General features: G+C 41.9%; 1 pseudogene; it reads left to right on the top strand.

Moving 5' to 3' along the window:
- The first annotated feature begins 15408 nt into the window (after window positions 1-15408).
- On the top strand, window positions 15409-16344 carry LOC116900162 (annotated as a pseudogene).
- Window positions 16345-16602: the final 258 nt, after the last annotated feature.

Raw genomic sequence — 16602 nt, 5'->3', positions numbered from 1 at the left:
TAGATATGCAATAAATATCAGTTAGATGCATAAACAGATACAAATGAAGACAGAGTTAGGATTTTCCGGGAACAGAACAAAATGTTATATTCAGATTCAGTGTGTCCCCTTCAAAGTCGCTACTTTGGCACACCACATCTTTCATCCCAGAGACAGTGCTTCCATCTCAAAAAATATTCCCCTGCCCCTTTCTCCTTATTAAAATATTGCCCTTTCTTTAAGGGAAGTCGTTTCTCTTAAATAAATTATTTGCTTTCTTTTTTCCCTCAATAGGCAAACAATAAATTTAATGTGTATTAACATTTTGCTCATTTTTTTCTATGCAACAAGTCATGCCTAATGTATCTTCTTTATCTCTATCAAATATAAGAAGTTTATGGAACAGGCACAGAGTACGAATAAAAACTCCAGATTTTATGCAAAGCTTGAGAGATTTGGGCTCGGGAAAAAAAAATCATCTTATTTCCAGATGTATCAGTAAAAGTAATTTTCCTTTATTGGACACTGATGGTTGACATTAAGCTCTTGAAATATCATTAAAATATTTCTGCTCTAGCCAGTTTGCACAGTCAAGTAACTTTTAAAAAATCATTTACAGCTGAACTGCTGCAGTGCAATTTATTACAGAAACTCAATTTTCTCCACCAGTTTTCTACTGGGAAACAGTGATCCTGGCTCTAGGCAGAGACCCACCTCAGATGCTGTAGGGCCTCACTTTATATTTTGTTTCTCTCAGAGAACATTTTCTGCATAAGAACAATGTGCTGGTTAATTTTATGTCAACTTTACACAAGGTACAGTCTTCTTGGAAGTGGGGACCTCAATTGAAAAATAACTCCATTAGATAGGCAGGAAGGAAGGCTGTAGAGAGTTTCTTGATTAGTGATTGATACGGGAGGACCCAGCACACTGGGCAGGTGATCCTGAGTTATATAAGGAAGCACACTGGAGGCTGAAGAGATGGAGAGATGGCTCAGTGGTGAAGAGCACTGACTGTTCTTCCAGAGGTCCTGAGTTCAATGCTCACAACCATCTGTAATGGGTCTGATGCCCTCTTCTGGTATACATGAAGGCTCTCTCTCTCTCTCTCTCTCTCTCTCTCTCTCTCTCTCTCTCTCTCTCTCTCTCTCTCTGTGTGTGTTGTGTGTGTGTGTGTACACTTTTTTAAAGGAAGCAGACTGAGAAAGCTAAAAGAAGCAAGCCAGTGAGCTACATTTCTTCAGGGTCTCTGACTCTATTCCTGCCGTGTTTCTTCTGAGTTAAGCTCCTGCCCTGACTTCCCTCCATGACTGCCTGTAAGTTGTAAGCTGAAATAAACCCTTTTATCCCCATGTTACCTTTTAGTCTATATTTTAACATGGCAACAGAAAACAAACTGGGACACACAGACTCCTTCCTTCATGTGCTTTCCCTTGTAATTCTTCACATAAATACACGTTTCCTAGTAAACATTGACAATAAAAATATTTGGCAGGAAGGGGAGAAAAGTGGAAAGATGTGGCCAGAAATATGTAAACTAAACAGGGCATTGCAAAGAAAGACTGCAGAGAAGCCTAAAAGGGCCTACCTTTATTTTTCCAAGTCTTCTCTGTACTGGAGATAAGGTTGAAGTACTGAAGGACTGGTTGAATTACCCCTCAATCTTTCCCCTTTACCCAAAACCAAGGAGGGTAAAGTAGGCAAAATTTCATGACATTAGATTCCTATCATCCCATCATCACTGATGCCTTCAATTCCACCAGAAAAAAATATCCTTGATCAGAGAACAGAGAGACAATAGTGTGGTTCAAATGTGCTCCCCACATACAAAGTACATGGTAAAAATACTCTCTCTAGTACAACAGAACTAATCCTTAATTCTTAAAAATTGGGGTTCTTCAGAACATGGCCAGACCACCTGTGCTCTAACCCTCATAGAATGAGTCTACTATAAAGGAAGAGCATCTTGTCCCCTCTCTTACTCCCTGTACCAGCCTTTCTGCCTTTGTCACATTTGCATGGGATGACACAATTTGAAGACTTTCACCAGACGCCAACTTCTTCATCTTGGACTTTCTAGCACCTAAACTTTAAGAAAGAAAGAAATCTCTGTTCATTCTACTTAGTCTCGGTTGTCTGCTATAAATGCATAAAGCAGTATAAGACCGAGTACCTTGGGCTGACAATTAGTGAAGACTGATTGGGGCAAACTACTGGCTATAGAGTGCCAAGATAGGATCACCCAGTGTGGAGTTGGTTAGGTGGGTTCAATAAAGTAAGATAGTTTTTGAGACTTATATATAAAGCTTCGCTCCTCTATACTTGTGTCCAGAATGAACATTATAAAGCAATCATGTCTTGGTCTCAGCCCCTTCTTAGTGTATGGCTTCTTATAACTACCACCAACAAATGGAACAAGAAAAGACAATTTTCAACATAAATTATAGGAGCAGCAAGCTTAGCACTCTGTGGGTGAGTATAAGACAGAAGCTGGACTGGCGAGATGACCCAGTGAATAAAGGCACTTACTGCCAAGTCTGATGGCCTGGGTTATCAGAAGCCACGGGAGGGGGGAGAGAATGAACCCCAATGGTTGTATTCTAACACCCATATGTGTTCGTGTTTGTGCTGAAAAGATGGCTCAGGGGTTAAGAATGCTTGCTTCCCTTCCACAAGACTCAGTGTCAGTTCCTAGAAACTGTCAGAGGGCTCCCAGTTACTTATAACTATAACTCCAGGTGAACTACATGGGCACTTAAATATATGCAGCACTCACTCACACAGACACAAACACATAAGTATAAGTGAAATAATTTTTTAAATATTTTTTTAAATCACAGAATTTGAACATTCATAGTGCCAAAAGATTCTGTACAGTGTGCTACGGGGAAAGTCACCAAGTAATGTCACCTGTTTGTATACTCTGCCTCTACAATACTGACAGCCAGAGGTGATATGATCACTGGTTCAATAGCGGCATAGCTGTTATGGGAGCAACCAACTTCTTTCTGATCAGAGTTGAAGCCTGCTCAGCAGGAAGAACTCATGTCTGGTGTGTGAGCCTGGTCAAAAGACCACAGCTATGGTAGTACAGGCTGAATGGAGGAATCTATTATGGTTGTTTCATTAAATTGGCATGTTTTCAAAATGCCTTCTAAATATTTTAGTTTATAATGATATACTAAACGGGCTATCTCAGCCTTGGTGAGTGGCTGGCAGCTAGTACAGAGACTCAAGACTGATCAAAGTGCTAAGAGTAAGTAACTCTTGACTGCTCAGAAATAGCTACATCACCCCTTTCAAGATCTGGGGGGCGTCGTGGAGGGCTAGAGAGAATGTAAGAGACAGAAAGTGGAACTCAGTACCGGGCAATGACATCTTCTAGATATAATATGACTGTAATGATCATGATCTCACAGAAGCAGTGTTTACTACAAAAAATCCTATACAAGAACAGGCCTACAGCAATCTGTCTTGGGTGGTGGAGAGGCTCAGAATATCCTCCTTGAAGTGCTATGGATAGTTAATGAAGAGGTGGGGCCATTTCACTGATAAGTTGCCCAAACTAAATAACCCGGTATCTCTGCTTATGTCAGCAACACTGGTTCAACTCTGGGCCCCCAAACAAAAGACATGAGCTAGGAGTTGGGGGCCAGTTGGATAGGAGAAGGGGCTCATCAGAAGATAAAAGGGAACAAAGAGTAAAAAAAGTGAATCTGGGTTGGGGATTTAGCTCAGTGGTAGAGCGCTTGCCTAGCAAGCTCAAGGCCCTGGGTTCGGTCCCCAGCTCCGAAGGGGGAAAAAAAAAAGTGAATCTGAATTCTTTAAGTACTTGTACAGAATTTTTTAAAAACACATTGTATTCGTGTGTGAAATTATTTAAAAAAAATAACAGACGCTATGGTAATTACACTATCACGCAAGTGACTGACTATGGGTTGGTTGAAGAAAGGGAAAAAAAAAAAAACCAAACTGGACTCAAAATCAACTTTTTTCTCCTCATCAAGCCCAAGACTCACTACGTTCTTCACTCACACAGTTTCTTTAGCTCTTGTGGAATTAATTTTGTGTTTAATATGGTGTATTTCGTGGGGGATGGGCTTTAGAGAGCCCCATCCCAACAGACATCTGTCCCAATCTCAAGAGCTGAAACTCACATAGTTCCATGACCTTGGATACTGGGGTCAATAGTGCTTTTCTCTACTGGGTTAAATATGAAGGAAACCAAAAGCCCAGATCTTTGCTGGGAAAAATACGCACTCTTGGAAACAAGACTGCTTGCTTTCCAAGGATGCTTTAAAGTGGTGCTTTCTAATCTATGAGTAATGTCGCAAGCTACCATTCTAGTTTGCCTGGTATTGCTATTATAAAACAATAACCAAAAGCAACTGGGGCATGAAAGGGTTTATTTCAGTTCGCACCCTACAATCTATCATGAAGTCCTGGCAGGAACCTGGAGACAGGAACTGAAACAGAGTCGATGCAGCAGTGCTCTTACTGGCTTGTTTTCCATAGCTAATCCAGTTTGCTTTCTTATATACACCTGACTAGGGGTATCACCACCATGGCTGGCCTGAGCCCTCCTATGTCAGTTGTGAATCAAGAAATGCCCCAACAGACTTACTTATCTTTGGGCTAATCCAATGGAGGCATTTTCTCAATCAAGGTTCCTTCTTCCCAGAGTATATCATGGTGACAGAAAGTCAAAACAACAACAACAAATAAACAAACGAAAAACACACCTAACCCACATAGTTACCCATTCCAGCCAGTCTGTGCTTTACAAAACCTGCCTTGAAACCACCAAGTCCAGGCTCTAAAATGCTCATAAGTACTTTGTGAAAAAAACTTTGACGAGAACCCAAAAGAGAACAGTGGTTATATAATTCAGTGTTTGCAAGCACAGGAAAGTCAGCTACTAACATTTATGATTTAAAAATGGGCAGTAGGGTAGGATGTGGGTGTTCTCTGAAGAAAAGACATTTGACTAGGTCCGTAGGCATGGTTAATTGTCCGTGTTACATCTAGAATTGGAAAGTCTAGGACAAAGTGAGGGGAGCTGCCAGAGGCTTGGATCTCCTGAGTTGGGCTGGTCCTTGTCTATTTGTATGCACATCTGTTTGTATTGTTCTTTAATTTCCCAATTTGAAGATGTTAAGGCTAAACATCATATCCAGGAGGTACTCTTCACTTTGCAGTTCATCTATTCAGTTCAACTTTTCTTGTCCATAGGCTTCTTCTGCAGGCAAGTCTGCTTAACTTGATGTTTCTCAGGGGATGAACTTTAGAGAGTGCAGTTCTACCAGACATGCATCCCAATGCTAAGAGCTGAAACCAATATAATTCCATACCCTTATATTAATCAATTCTGGGACCATACTTTTCTCTCCCATGTTAAACAGGACAGAACCAATAGGCATTTACTTGTTCATAGGTTTTTCTAGTGGTCATTAGAGTGCATAACAGTATATAATCTTACACTTAATACTCTATACTGTACCTGGCCATAACATTCTATTTCTTCTGCCTTTTCCCACCGAGGGATTACAGGATGCTTAAAAAGGCTTCTATAGCTCTCTAGCAGTGTGTTGCTTCTCAGTACCTTCTATGTAGTGTCTTAGTCAGGCTTTCTATTCCTGCACAAACATCATGACCAAGAAGCAAATTGGAGAGGGAAGGGTTTATTCAGCTTACACATTCATATTGCTGTTCATCACCAAAGGAAGTCAGGACTAGAACTCACACAGGGCAAGAAGCAGGAGCTGATGCAGAGGTCATGGAGACATGTTACTTACTGGCTTGCTTCCCCTGGCTTGCTCAGCTTCCTTTCATACAGAACCTAAGACCACCAGCCCAGGGATGGCACAATGTACAATGGACTGCCCCCCCAACCCCCATTGATCACTAATTGAGAAAATGCCTTACCGCTGGATCTCATAGAGAGGCATTTCCTCAACTGAGGCTCCTTTCTCTGCGATGACTTAGCTTGTGTCAACTTGACACACAAAACCAGCCAGTACAGTAGAGTATAGATCTCCTTCTTTAGAAAGGTCTCGGATGTCACAGGTTTCTAGAGTCCAGCTTCCGGGATCCCAGCAGCAAGTCATTGCTCTTTTGTCCTCGGACCTAGGCAAAATCCTGCCAATCTAACACAAAAGTGTCTCTTTGTCACTATTATCTCTGGCCAATAGAGAGGATGGATGCTATGAAAATAAACAGAATAATCAAATTTGGAAGTAATAAAGTTTCCTGAAATTCTGTGCAACTAGCAGTAAATTTTGTTGACATCACAGGTTCGTTTACTAACTATGAATCAAACCAAATTTATCTACTATACACTCGAAAAATAATGAGCAACAGAAAAACGTAGTTGATATCATCATGTCTTATAAAGCTTTCAGCCTAGCGAGGGGCAAAATCATTGATCAAATATCCTAACAAGTAAACATGAAATATGAGAGTGTTGACATGGGGAATTTGGAAGCTCTCAGAAGGTATGCTCAAGAGATTAAATACCTAACTTATTTTACTATAGAATACACTCATGCAAAAGGTATTTATAACAAGCCATTAAGCAATTCATTAGATGGGCGCTAGTGGAATTCTGCTTCCAGAGAAGATGGAGTAGCTGGGATCAAATTTACCCCTTGAACTACAACTGCTAAAAGCCAGACAATATTTATAAGACACTGAAGATCAGACTTCAAAAGACATAATTCTGATGGACAGAAAACATTAAACAATATTCCTGTTGGATTTCTCACCATGAGAAACAAAAGCTACAACTAGTGGGGAAGAGAGAAATTCAATAGGATTCACGTGAACACGAGGAGGACAGGAACTCGATCTCTTGTCTCACTTACGTAGGTATGTTAGGGTGGGACCTTTTAAAGTAAAGCCACCCCTGCAGAGGTCTTCTTTCTCTCTGCCTTTAATACCATTCTTTCCCTGGACTTCCCGCAGGAGGAGAAGTTTCCATCTATCAAACCTTTGGCACACCTAACAAACGTGAGGACCTTGACTGTAGTGGATTACCCTGCTGCTGCTTGTATTCCAGTGCTAGTATTGGGCCTCCAAGACTGGTTACCTCAGAGATGAGAGAGTCCGCGGGTAGACACTAGCTAAGTCACCCTGCCTTCAAATTATTTCTGATTGGTAAATAAAGATGACAATAAAGAAGCTGCAGGAGATGCCACCATGGGGTTAGGTAAGCCATAAAAACATGACCCGGAGGCCTGGCCAAAGTTAAGGGCAGCCCAGATGTAGGATGATGTCATACAGGTGAAGGCAGGTGCAAGATAGAACGAGGCCTGTCATTGGACGAGAAGGAAGGATGGGCGGGAGAAAAGTTTGAGGGAAGAGGAGGAGACTGGAGGAAACGGAAGAGAAGCTGCAGAGAACATGGAGGCTGATGTTAAGATTCCACTTTGGGGGTTGGGGATTTAGCTCAGTGGTAGAGTGCTTACCTAGCAAGCGCAAGGCCCTGGGTTCGGTCCTCAGCTCCGAAAAAAAAAAAAAAAAGATTCCACTCTGTGTATTTTCAGGTTGTTATGAATATTCTTAAGGGATGGATGTGTATAGGGCTTTGTATGTCTAGGTGGGCAATTATATCTTATCATTTGGATCAGAGGTTATTGTGTTGTGTGTTCTTTCTTGTCGCGATTTGAGTTTGGGAGTGTGTGTGGCAGCAGGGACATCTGGGTTGCAACAGAATTGGGATGTGTGTTTCTGGCAAGATATCTACCAGATATCTTGGGGCACTGCGGTGCCAGATCTAGTCGGGGGGAGAAGACAGCCCTTTATTTTTTATAATTTTACAACGACACCCAGATAAAACATATAAGTAATAATCCAGGGTTATCTATAGGAAAGCCAGTTCTAATAGCATAGAGGTTGAAAAGTGTGACCTCCTTCAGGTACAAAATGCATCCATGTCAAAGGTTTCCTTCAGCTCATTAGTTAGTAAGGAAACAATATATTTTTAATGTAGCCCAAGGAGTAGTAGTAATAATAGCAACAGCGGTGTCTGCAACTTAATAATAAAAACATGTCAGGATAGGGTTGGTGGGAATAAAACTGGCTCATAAAGAATAAACCATCTACTATAAACTTATGACTATTTCCTAGTGTGCATCCATCATTTACAGAGGTTTTTACTTTAAATTTCAGTTCACGTTGTTTTATTTTTTGTGTTTTATTTTATAAACATGTAGGATTTCTTGCCTACATGTATGTGTATGCACCGTGTGTATACCTGTGCCCACAAAGGCCATGCTAATTCCCTGGAATAGGAGTTTCATTTAAGAGCCATCATGTGGGTGCTGAGACCTGAATCTGACAAAATTCTATAACCTGGCCTGTTGCAAAGAGATCCCATGTCAACTGGTAGAATTTTGTCAGAGAAAGACATAAATAATTTATGTCAAGGGACTAGAGAGCTGGCTCAGCCCTTAAGAGCACAGAGTAGTCCTCCATGGGACCTGTGTGATGTTTTGGGGGAAGGGGATATGGATCAGATCTGAGTGAGGGAAAATTGGGGGTATTGACACAATCTGGCCTTCCTGCCAGAGAGTGACTAGCTTCTTCACTCACTAAGTCTCCAACTGGTTGGGACAAGGCGCCACGGAACAGGCAACTTTTCTCAGTAATTGGAAGAGCAGGTAAGAGGCCATGAGCTTGTGGCTGAACATGTTTGAAAAGTCATTATTTGAGAAGGATATACAGAAAGAAAACTATGTCAGTTCGCGTAAGACACAGTAACAAAGCAAATATTTTTTTTTTTACAAACTCTAGGTCCTGAAATAAAACCATCTGTCTTGGGCCATGGTGGGGTTATGGGGCTGTGGTTATAAAAAGCATTAACAAAATTGTTTTAAGCATAATGAAGCCTCCAGAAACTGAACTAGCAATTCTTAGTCTGCGTTCAGTACAGCAATTACAGTGTAGCAGACAAGAGGCTTGGCAGGTCAACCCTGTCTCCACCTGCTTTGGACTTATTCCCCTGACAAACCATACAGAAATGGGGTGACTGAACAAGGCTAGCTGGTAATGGATTGTCTCTGCTTCCCTTGGCTTTAGCGGAGGCATCCGAGGGGAGGGGTGGAGGATGAACTGTCATCACTTAGAGGACACTGCCACTGCTGCGACCTACAACCCGTGAGCTCTGTGAGGCCGCTTGTCTTAAAGGGCACTGGAAGGCCTAAGAACTAATGTTGGTCTGACCTCATCCTGCCCCTCATTCTCTCACAAACCAAGCCACAAAGCTGTAATTCTCCTTTGTGGGGCAAGCCATACAAACTCTACAACACTGTCCCCCCAAGCAAGTCATAAAACCCATAAAAGACACTACCATAACTTTTCCTGCCCCTCTGTGTCAGAGCAGGCTTTAGCCTCTCTCTCTAGAAGGGGGGCTTGCTTCACGCCAGGAAGCCAAGCAGAATCTGGCCAGCCAGGCCTTGCCAGTTCCCCTCTGGGCCTACCCTTAAGTGCAGCTGTTTGTTCTTTACTAAATCTAAGAATAAAAGTAGCCGGGTTTCCCTGGGTCTTTGAGTCATCATGCTGAGGGCTTTGTGCCACAGAGCACTTTCATTAAACAAATGTGTCCTGCTCTTTTTTTTCCGCTGTCTGACATTTTTGGTAAAGGTGCGAGCCATGGTCCTCAGGATGGTGAGTCAAGCTGTCGCTGTCATGGCTGACCCTCCTACAGCTTCCTCCCTCCTTAGGGGAGGAGAAACTGGTAGAAGACCTCAGGCAGACTGCCTTTGTGATTGGGTTCACCAGCCACCCACCTACTGTCACCACTGCCTGAATGGACTTGTTCAAGGAAAACTACTACGTTCTGTCTTTTCATAGAAATGTCAACAAAAGAGAATACATCTCAAAACCATGCAGGAATGGGCCTTGTTATCTATTTTTTTCACTCATTATGATTTGTTCTTATAGCAAAAGATACGTTTCAGTTTGGTGGCCGGTTTCAAACCTTCTTGTCACCTACATTCTGTTTTTCACTACAGGGATGCCTGCTCAAATTTTAGAGCAATTATATTTTCCTTAATTTTCTTGCCTTTTCTTTTCCATCTTTCACCTAACTCTGCATTTTCATTTGCATACATTTCATCACATTAATTTTCCAATCATTATAACAACTTAAAAGTTTCTGCTGACCTGTTTTCATTATCAAGAGTCCTTTGTCTTCTGATTTCCGGGACCCTGTTCCTGTTAACTGAATGTAATTGCCCTGATTGTCTAAATACAGTTATACATGGGGCTCTTTGTAAAGACCACATATTTGTGCTAATACGACAGCCTCCTCTGCCCCAGATACTGCCCATCTAGTTCTTCCAAAGGGTTAACATTTAAGCACAGGCAGCTAGCTAACTGGAAAAAAAAAATCTGTATTCTAAATCGGTTATCAGAAGCCTAACACACGTTTGTCTTTGTGCTAGCAGCCACAAATGAAAGAACAGAAACTTTTTTTCTCTCATGTTGTGGAGGATGAAAGTCTGAAATGAATGTATCCTTCGAGAGGACTTTAAGGGTGAGTTCCTTCTTAGATATCTTGGTTATTCCTCCACTGGTAGGACCACATTCTGATCCTGTCCTTGCTATTACACAGTGCTCTTCCTGTATGTCTTCTTGTCTCCTCTGTTTTCTCTTCAGGGCAGTAGTCATTGACTAAAGCCAGTATGGTCTCATTATAACTCATTATGAACTGTGTTCAAGAGACATCACACTCTGAAATATCAGAGGCCAAGACTCCAACTTATGTGGCAGGGGGAGGGGCACAATTCAATCTGTTCTGTATATCTCCCTCTTATCTGTCCCGAATCATAGGATCAGAGACTTCACTAAACACATCCAACTCCCATAGTTTCTCTTATGTCAGGCCCAACCCTTTACCAACCAGTGTCCCATTTTTAAGAATCAAATGTTTCAGCAAATATATTCAACCAAAGTAAGTGCTCTCATACTTGTTCATTAGAGCACTTCGCTTTTGAGGACTCACTTGGGGTTGATGGGGGATATTAAAGCCTTTCCTCATGTTCTACCCCCCTGATTCCAATGTTCTTAACATCTGTCTGCTTAAGTCCATCTCATAGGGGTTATGGGATGAAGAGGCTCCCTACTCTGTCTCTTTTGTGCCTAAGCTGAGACTCAAAAGGAAAACCAGAGCACAGGAATAACTTTTAATCGCTCCCCAAAGTTCATTTAATTCCCTATCCCTTGCTTTCTCACATAGACACATGGGTGCCATATGTCCCTTTGATGGTAGTCCTGAGCACTCTAAGCCAGGAATTGCATGTGTGTGGTGACCTCACATGGGTTTGCTCCCCTTTTCTCCTGCTATAATTAATATGTAGGTATTGTCAGGATGGGAGAATCCATGTCTTCCAGCAAGATTTCCTCTAATTTTTTTTCCCAGTAAGCACTGGCCTGGCTAAATGCTTGCTTGTATTTCTTCTGCAGATGTCACACCTTGTCACCAGCAACCCCCACCATGACGAGAAAAACCCTACAGACATCTGTTCCTTTTGAGCAAATGCCACCCCACGATGGGTTTTAGCCTTACTGTGAAATAAAGCTAAGTCCATGCCTTATTCAGTGAAGGGCACAAAGAACTTTCTCCTCAAAGGTAAATAAATGACTTAAAATAGAGGGGTGGCAAAGTTTTGCATTTTTTCCCACCGTCTGCCTCTTATCAAAGGCAGGATGCCTATTGCTATGTCAGGAACAGCTGATGGTGTGCATTAGTTAATTTAGTGGAGAAAAAAAAAATAAGGAGAACTAATAAGTGTTTTCGTTGACAGACAGGAGCCTTTCCCTACAACACAGTGAAAAGGGCTGGAAAGAGGTCGGATTTTTTTGTTCCCCTCTGTATTTCTTTACTCTTTGCCTGGGGCAGTGCAGCCCGGGTCTTTGAACAAGGTCAGGTGCATTGTGTGTGCCCACAATTTGAAAAGCGTTGAAAGATTCCTGGAGGGGGTGTATCTCCAGTAACAAATGGCTTTGTGGGGGAGGAGACAGGGAGACAGGACCCCACACAGGCTGTCTCTTTATTTCCCAAAGGTTGAGGCCCTAGAGGCTCTTAACAAGCTAGGGTGAGTTAACACCTGTTTCTAGCAAGAATTTACTCAGGCCTTCTGGTCACAGGTAGCTGACTTCCTGATGGGCAGGGCTGGAGGCCCCTTTCAGGGGGGAATTTTTGTCTCAGCATATCGACAGGAAAATGAACTGTAGACAGCCCTACAGTGTCTTAAGGCCATTCGGCACTTGTTCTCAGAGCACAAAGAAATGAAAAATAACTCCTAAAAGCGTACACATCTGTATGTTGTACATAGCTTCTCACTCATATTTTGTCACCTTTGAACGTTCAGATTTTTTTTTATTAACCAGCACAGTGTATTTGAATGATTTAGGAAATGGCAGGGTGTTACAAATATAAAATTAAAGAAAATATAGAATAAATTGGTCTGATCAAGAATATTTGTAATGAGCCTTACTGCTGCTAAAGAATATGTCATTTGAGACACACTTTAATGACAAGCTCTGGTCCCTATGTCTGAGCAGCCAAAGGCTGTTTAGACAATGGAACACGCACACATAGTCGAATGAACTGACATGCACCAAACTGTAAAAGGCATCCCGAGTATTAATGGAAGGCTTTCACACTCAGGCATCGATGAGCAGAGGAAGAAATGAGAGGTGCTGCCGGGATTTTACAAGGAGTCTGCATGTGGTTGCCGGGCACATAGATCTTACTCTTGGGCTTGGGATGTATCATTCATTTACCTTTTTCAAATTTCAAGACTTGTAGAATGGTCAGCCAGTTGACCTTACTGATCTGCGCATGTAGAAATGATGTTTGAATAAAAACTCCTGCAGGAAGCCTGTGTCTATGGAGACCAATTGGCTGATTAGAATTTCCGTACTGTGGAGAAATTGAGATGTTGCTGGTCTAAAAGACGGGTTACCTTATTTTTGGTTAGTTCAAGCCCTTGTCCACTTAGGTGTCAGAACTAGCATACTGTGACCAATAGGAAAAGGCACCTTTTAGAATCTCTTAGCTTATAAGACCACCAGCTTCCACCAAACCAAAAGCTAAGAATAGCTCCCCTCCAATACTATCTCTGACATAGCCACCAATGTATTTTAAACTCGCCTTGATTTATTATTTTTTGTTCTATAAAATTATAAAAACTTAATGAAATTGTTTCCACTTTGGAACATATGATTTGGGGTGATCCAAATCTGTGTTTCCAGGTCATAGTCACACAGAATGGCTCCAGAAAAAAAAACTACCTTTTATTCCCTTTAAGATGAACGCTGTGTGTGTGTGGTTTGTTTTTTTTTGTTTGTTTGTTTGTTTTGTTTTGTTTTTTTTTTTGCATTGACAGATTTTTTTGAAGTGCTCACCTTGGGCAGCTATCTGCTGCTTAGGAGCAGGACACACCAGCCAGAAGAACAGATAGGCTGTCCATCTGCTGGCAGAATGTTTTACTCTCTCAGAGAAGGCTGTGCTTGTCAGAACAACAGACACAGGCACCAGAACTGTAAATAGATGACCCACCCATGGACGTCCTCCACTCTCTCGGTGTCCCACATACACTAGTTGCAATTCTCCCTCCCCTCCTCATCACCATGTCTCAATCCCCCCAACTCTGACAAAGATCCCTGCTGAATCAATGGCTACACTAGCCACCAGAAACCAATCCCCCAACTCAGAAAGACACTTGCTACTAGCCACCAGAACCCCAGGCCACAATGACCAGAAAACCAGAAAGGAGACAGAAACCAAGCAACAAAATACCCATCAACAAAGACAAACTCAGAAATTGGCACCTAGACTCATAACCACTCCAAACCCGAATGCCTAGAGGCCAGCATATGAACACAATCAACAACAGCCAGGACAATATGTCCCCACTGGAACCCAGAAAGTGCCGAAACTTCAGACACAGCTGATGCACCAGAAAACAATCTTTTTTATTGGATATTTTTTATTAACATTACAAATGGTATAACCTTTTCCCGGTTTCCCATCTATAAACTCTCTATCCTCTCCCCCAAGCCAACTTTATAAAGATGATAGAGGTCCTTAATGAAGAAATCAATAAATCCCTTAAAGAATGTCAAGAAAGCCAAGAAACAAACAATTGAAGGAAACAAATAAAACTCTTCAAGAACTGAAAATGGAAATAGAAGCAAAAAAGAAAATACAAACTGAGGGAATTCTGGAAATGAAAAATCTAGGTAAAGGAAAAGCAACTATCTCCCAACAGATAAAAGAGAGCATCTCAGGTGTTGAACATATAATAGGAGAAATAAATACATCAGTCAAAGAAAATGCTAAATCTAAAAAATCCCTGACACAATACATAGAGAAAATATGGGACACTATGAAAAGATCAAACCTAAGAATGATGTGAATCATAGGAGAAGATTTCCAGTTCAAAGGCCTAAAAAATATCTTCAACAAAATCATAGAAGAAAACTTTCCTAAACTTAAGAGTTCTTTACAGACCTTGAAAAAACAATACTCAACTCCATATGGAAATGCAAACAAAAACAGGATAACTAAACTAATCCTGAACAATAAAAAGAATTTCTGGACATATTACCATTTCTGATTTCAAGCCATACTACCGAGATGTAGTAACAAAAAACATATAGTATTGCCATAAAAAACAGAAAGGTTGATCAGTGAAATCTTATCAAAGAAACAGTTGTAAATCCACATACCTACGGGCACCCGATTTTTTTTATAAAGAAGCCTGAAATATACACTGGAAAAATGAAAGCATCTTCAACAAATGGTGGTGGTCTCACTGGATGTCTGCATGTAGAAGAATGCAAATAGATCTACATCACCTTGCACAAAACTCAAGTCCAAGTACATCGAAGGCATCAACAGTAAAGCAGACACACTAAAACTGACAGTAGAGAAAGTAGAGAATAGCCTTGAGTCATTGGCCCAGGAGACAGCTTCCTGTACAGAACACCAATAGCATAGCACTGTGATCAATAATCAATGAATGGGACCGCATGAAAATGAAAAGCTTCTATAAAGCAAAGGACAGTCAATAGGACAAAATGTCACCCAACAGAATGAGAAACGATTTTACCAACCACACATCCAACAGGAGGCCAATATCCGAAATATATAAAAGACTCAAGAAACTAGACATAAACAACCAAATAACCCAATTTAAGAATGGGGTACAAAGCCTATGCTTAACTAGCGCCCCCACCCGCCATGTTTTCTGATGGACTCTAGTCTTGTTTTTGTTTTTGTTTTTGTTTTTAACCGAAAACCAAATGGAAATGGCCAGAGAGCTCCAGGGAACCTAGGTGCCCTGGCTTCTGTTGAGCCTGGGCTAACGCGCAAGTGCTGCATGACTATTCTAGCAGGTGTTCCCGGAGAGAGAGACGATGGCATCTAGTAGTAACTGGCTGTCTAGGGTGAATGTCATTCTTGTGATGGCGTACGGGAGCCTGGTATTCGTACTGCTGTTTATTTTTGTGAAGAGACAAATCATGCGCTTTGCAATGAAATCTAGAAGGGGACCTCATGCCCCTGTGGGACACAACGCCCCGAAGGACTTAAAAGAGGAGATCGATATTCAGCTATCAGGAGTTCAGGATATCAAGTATGAAGCGCAGCTCCTTGCAGATGATGATACAAGACTACTACAGCTGAAAACCCAGGGGAATCAAAGTTGCTACAACTATCTGTACAGGATGAAAGCTCTTGATTCCATCCTTGCCTCTGAGATCCCATTTCACGCTGAAGGCCGGCACCCCTGTTCTTTAATGGGTAAGAATTACTACTTGCTAGCACTCCTTTCAAGGGTGTTCCAAAGACCCTCACTGATACCCTCCTGGACGGATATGAGACAGTTCGCAATGGGACAGGGGTCTTTGGCCAGAGTGAGTACTGCGTTATCAGGAGGCCTTGAGTGAGCTGGCCACTGTGGTCAAAGCACGAATTGGGAGCTCTCAGAGACAACACCAGTCAGCAGCTAAAGACCTAACTCAGTCGCCTGAAATGTCGCCAAAAACCATTCAGGTCACGTATCTGCCCTCCAGTCAGAAGAACAAACGCCCTAACGGCCTTCCTCGAACTGAAGAGCTTTAAAGACAACTACAACACCACACTGGAGAGCACTCTGTGATGGAGCTGCCCACAAGCCAGCTGCACCGCGCTCAGGATATCTGGTTCAGCAGACTCAGACTTTTTGGCCAAAGCATTCTGACAGAGCAGTGTCTAAAAGGTCATTCCCAACCCTTTCTTATATTAGCTAAGACCTCAGTCTCTCCCAGTAGCAATTCTTCTGGATTTGAATTCAAATGTCATTCTTAACATATCTGTTGAAGCTTTCCTGAAAATCGTTGCTTGATTTTGGCTGTCATTCACCTACCCTACTCAATGCTGTTTAGTCCTAAAGTTGTAAATCGGGGTGAGGTGCCTTCTATGTCTACCCCATTGCACTCGACTGAATAGAAATATTGGGGTTTAGAGCACCTCGGATTTGATTGGTGGAAAAGTCAGTCAGGACCTCATGGGGAAAGGAGATTGAGAAAGTGGGTAGGATGTCCTCTGGAATTTTGGTGCTCCATTTAAAC

The sequence above is a fragment of the Rattus rattus genome, chromosome 5 (genome assembly GCF_011064425.1).
Source record: "Rattus rattus isolate New Zealand chromosome 5, Rrattus_CSIRO_v1, whole genome shotgun sequence".
Lineage (NCBI taxonomy): Eukaryota > Metazoa > Chordata > Mammalia > Rodentia > Muridae > Rattus > Rattus rattus.
Note: the sequence above shows the minus strand (reverse complement) of the source record. Positions and strands in the feature narration are given on the sequence as shown.